General features: G+C 39.8%; 2 pseudogenes; both read right to left on the minus strand.

The window, feature by feature from the left end:
• Positions 1-1,813: 1,813 nt before the first annotated feature.
• Positions 1,814-4,584, minus strand: LOC129251746 (large subunit ribosomal RNA; annotated as a pseudogene).
• A 442-nt stretch (positions 4,585-5,026) lies between these two features.
• Positions 5,027-5,207, minus strand: LOC129251749 (5.8S ribosomal RNA; annotated as a pseudogene).
• Positions 5,208-5,467: the final 260 nt, after the last annotated feature.

The following is a 5,467-nucleotide window of genomic DNA, read 5'->3' on the forward strand; positions in this document are numbered from 1 at the left end:
AATCGCACCTCCGTCCTTCAACGGGCGCACCTCGTGCACCCTAACCCCCATGGAAGGCCCAACCTCCTTTACAACTTTCTTGATCACCTCCTTGGAAGTAGTGGGGGTTTTACCCCTTACTACGACCGACCAGGTCTCAACTGGCTTGGGCACCGGCAACGCAGGCAACACAGGCGCAGGCGCCTGAGGTGCCGGCATCGACGCTGCACCAGCCAGCGCAGCTCCAGCCGTCCTCCGAGGTGCTTCCTCCCTGGTAATCTTCGTGGCTTCTAGTTGCCCACGAAGATGGGCTATCTCCCCCACCATTTCCACAAAGAGTTCCTCGAACTCCAAGGAGTACCCCAGGAGGTCTTTTGCAACACTTTTCGGGACGCCGTCCATGTCTATGACGGCTCCACTAAAGGCCGTCACAATGGACTTGAAGCGCCCCATAAACTGCACCGCAACTTTCTTGCGTTCGGCATCCCCACCGATCGCACCCAAACCTTTCAGGGAAGCACCCAATTCCCCACGGATTTCCTCCAAACGCTTCCCTGCGGGACCTAATTTTTCCCCCGTCTTCCGCCCCTTGCGCCCACTCCCAATCTTTCCGCTTTCGGAACCACCCTCGCTTCCACTCACCTTTTCAGGTACCTTTGAAGATACCTTCTCCACCGGAACCGCTGCACCTCCAGCGGTCTTCTTCTTAGAACGGGGAGGAGACCGCAAGATCACCTCCTCCTCTCCGGACGTCGTCTCGTCCATTGCCGACGATGGCACCGCCGAACCGCTCGGAAGAGGGGTGTTCGCCCTCTTCCTCAACCCTTCTGATTTGGGCATTGCCCAACTCTCCACCACTAAGGTTGCCGAGTTCGCCGTATAAAGGCCTCCCGAGCAACAACAAAAACTGGGTCCCTTTTGGGCGACGGCAACTACTGCACGGCAGGAGTGAATCCCGCACAGGCACGCACACAGCGGCTGCACCTATCGGCGAGCCAAAGCGAAGCGCGAGGGCGTAGCCCACAGCGCCAACCAAAGGTTTGGCAAAGGCCACCACCAATGCCTTGCCGGACAGAACACTGTTCCCCGAACAAGGACGGGTCGACCAAGGTGGAGCTAACGCCGAGCTCGACCGCAGGCAAAAACACAACACGCTTTGGTCGTAGCACCTGCACAAGGTATTCAACCTTGGCGCAGTACTGTACCCACGCACAAAAGAGGACGCCCTTTTTACTGTTGCCAAATATGGCAATATAGCGGCACGACAAACCTAGTGTACGCCCGCACTGTACTTCCACGCCGAAATGTAACGGCACACGCACACGAGAAGGACGCCAAAAATTAGCAGCACACGCCAAAAACCACGCCAGAAATAGCGGCACTCAAAAGTTGTAAACAACTTACCAACAAGGTACACTTGTACGCAATGTACAGCCACGCAAACGGTGGCGTCACTAGCACAACACACCACGCCGAAAAATAACGGCACGCCCGCAAAGTTGTAAACAACTTAATGGAAAATTTCCAACGCTGTATCTAGCAGCACTCACAAACACGCACTCTGTGTCTATAGCACGGAGTATATTGGCACTCACTGGAGTGTCCAACAACACTACCGTACGGCACTTTCAATTATTCGTAACACTGTACAGCTACTACAAAGTAGCGTCACTCGGACAACGGCACTCACTAGCGCAATTAATTGTAAACACTGTACCGCTATGGTACAGCCACAACAATATTAGCGTCACTCGCACAACTGTAATACACCGGTTATCACACACGAATATAAACGCAAAAGAAATCGCAAAAATCGCTAATCACCACTTAGCACACGACACGTCCGCACTATTCAACAGTCAAACTGAGAATGCGTAGATAGGGACAGTAGGAATCTCGTTAATCCATTCATGCGCGTCACTAATTAGATGACGAGGCATTTGGCTACCTTAAGAGAGTCATAGTTACTCCCGCCGTTTACCCGCGCTTACTTGAATTTCTTCACTTTGACATTCAGAGCACTGGGCAGAAATCACATTGTGTCAACACCCGTTAGGGCCATCACAATGCTTTGTTTTAATTAGACAGTCGGATTCCCCAAGTCCGTGCCAGTTCTGAATTGATTGTTAATTGATAATCGTTATAATTTAAAAGGAATATATATCGAATGATATAATTCCTTAAAAATTTTAGCAAGAAAGTTCCACAATTGGCTACGTAACTACTATCCGGGGAACAAGAATCGTAATTCTCTATTTACCCAGAACGAGTACATAAACCATGGTATTGCTTCCCAATCAAGCCCGACTATCTCAATCTTCAGAGCCAATCCTTATCCCGAAGTTACGGATCTAATTTGCCGACTTCCCTTACCTACATTATTCTATCGACTAGAGACTCTTCACCTTGGAGACCAGCTGCGGATATTGGTACGGCCTGTTGAGAAGTTTGCGTGACCCCACCATAAATTTTCAAGGTCCGAGGAGAAAATATCGACACAACAGTAAATGTCATGCTCTTCTAGTCCATCTACCATATCTCTCTTCGAAAGACTTCCATGGTAGTACGACTATAAAACAGAAAAGAAAACTCTTCCGATATCTCTCGACGGCTTCTTTATGGTCGTTCCTGTTGCCAGGATGAGCACAAGGCCCATTTTTAATAACAAACGGATACTCAACAGGTTACGGAATTGGAACCGTATTCCCTTTCGTTCAAAATAATTCAAGTATTTTAATTATTTTTAAATATATTTTTATTAATATTTTTTTTTTATTAAAAACTTGAAAATTTTCGGCTTTCGCCTTGAACTTAGGACCGACTAACTCGTGATCAACCACTGTTCACACGAAACCCTTCTCCACTTCAGTCCTCCAAGGTCTCATTCGATTATTTGCTACTACCACCAAGATCTGTACCAATAGCGGCTCCATGCAGGCTTACGCCAAACACTTCTAAGCACACTATTGTACCCTCCTACTCACTAAAGTTTCAAAATTTATAAATCAATCGAAATTGTTTTATAAATCATCTACTTTAGCGGTAATGTATAGGTATACAACTTAAGCGCCATCCATTTTAAGGGCTAGTTGCTTCGGCAGGTGAGTTGTTACACACTCCTTAGCGGATTACGACTTCCATGTCCACCGTCCTGCTGTTTTAAGCAACCAACGCCTTTCATGGTATCTGCATGAGTTGTTAATTTAGGCACCGTAACATTACGTTTGGTTCATCCCACAGCGCCAGTTCTGCTTACCAAAAGTGGCCCACTGGGCACATTATATCATAACCTCAACCTTCATATCAAGAAAGGTGAGGTTCTTACCCATTTAAAGTTTGAGAATAGGTTAAAATCGTTTCGACCCTAAGGCCTCTAATCATTCGCTTTACCAGATAAGATTATTTTATATAATTTTTAAATGCACCAGCTATCCTGAGGGAAACTTCGGAGGGAACCAGCTACTAGATGGTTCGATTGGTCTTTCGCCCCTATACTCAATTCTGACAATCGATTTGCACGTCAGAACTGTTTCGGTCTTCCATCAGGGTTTCCCCTGACTTCAACCTGATCAAGTATAGTTCACCATCTTTCGGGTCACAGCATATATGCTCAAGGTACGCTCCAGTTAGAGGTATAAATAATAATAAATTATCATTATACATAACTATATGGAACGCCCCGGGATTGAATTAATTGACTATTTATTAAAAAATAGACTAAAAATTAATCCCATTATATTTAAGTTAAGTTAATTATGCCATTAAGTTTAATATAACTCAATGACTTGCACATATGTTAGACTCCTTGGTCCGTGTTTCAAGACGGGTCCCGAAGGTATCCTGAATCTTTCGCATTGTTAATCATATAAATGCATACAAATAAATATTAATATCATAGATATTAAATTTTTTGTAAAATTCAAAAAATGAATTTTAGCATTATATATAATAAAATCTATCAACACTTTATCAAATCATTAGTATTTATTTTATGTTAATATGCTTAAAAAGCAAATTAATTTAAATAAACTTAATATCACCAATGATCTTTTGATAAATACTTTATTATGTTAATAGATTACAATGTCCTTATATGAAAAAAATGCACATTATTTTTTTAATTATTTAATGATGAATTTTTCATAATGGATATTCAGGTTCATCGGGCTTAACCTCTAAGCAGTTTCACGTACTATTTAACTCTCTATTCAGAGTTCTTTTCAACTTTCCCTCACGGTACTTGTTTACTATCGGTCTCATGGTTATATTTAGTTTTAGATGGAGTTTACCACCCACTTAGTGCTGCACTATCAAGCAACACGACTCTTTGGAAATATCTTTCTAGTAATCATTAACGTTATACGGGCCTGGCACCCTCTATGGGTAAATGGCCTCATTTAAGAAGGACTTAAATCGTTAATTTCTCATACTAGATATTAAGATATTCCATACACTGCATCTCACATTTGACATATAGACAAAGTGACTTAGTGCTGAACTATTTTCTTTTCGCTCGCCGCTACTAAGAAAATCCTTGTTAGTTTCTTTTCCTCCCCTCATTAATATGCTTAAATTCAGGGGGTAATCCCATATGAGTTGAGGTTGTTTTAATATTCTTTTTTTATCTTCTCACAATTTAATAAAAAAATTATATCATCTTTTCATCTCTATTTTTCTTTTCTCCTTTTATATATTGTAAATATATAAAAATAATAATAATGTAAAATGAGGCAATCCTAGAATAAAAAATTTAATTTTTATGCTAGACATTCCTCCTTTTAATTACATATATAAATTATTATTTTATATATATATATAAATAATATGAAAATTTTTTGTAAAGAATACTTAGATTCAATATTTTCATCATTTCATTTTATTTGAGAGGATTTTTTTTTTAAAGAATATATAATAAATAAAATTCATTATATATCTTTATTTTTTTTGCTATTAATATTATGAATTATTTAAAATCCAATAATATACACATTTGCTTAAATTCAATTATTTTTATAAAAGAATAAGCAACTTATTTAGCATAGTCTTACAACCCTCAACCATATGTAGTCCAAGCAGTACTTTAAAATTGAATTTAATGTACATAACAGCATGGACTGCGATATGCGTTCAAAATGTCGATGTTCATGTGTCCTGCAGTTCACACGATGACGCACAGTTTGCTGCGTTCTTCATCGACCCATGAGCCAAGTGATCCACCGCTTAGAGTATTTTTTTATTTATTTTTATTTATAACAAATGTCAATTTTTTTTTGCATATATTAATTGAAAGAGTAAAATTAAATAATATTAATAATATATAAATTGATTTTCTTTCAATAATATATATCAAATATATTTAACTCTAAACATTTTTATTAAGTTGCGAATGTCTTAGTTCAACAATAATACAGTGGTGGTATTTATTATGATTCAATTATTTTGTATTTTTTTAATCATTTTATGTATATATAATAATATAATAAATATA

The sequence above is a fragment of the Anastrepha obliqua genome, unplaced genomic scaffold, assembly GCF_027943255.1.
Source record: "Anastrepha obliqua isolate idAnaObli1 unplaced genomic scaffold, idAnaObli1_1.0 ptg000065l, whole genome shotgun sequence".
Taxonomy (NCBI): domain Eukaryota; kingdom Metazoa; phylum Arthropoda; class Insecta; order Diptera; family Tephritidae; genus Anastrepha; species Anastrepha obliqua.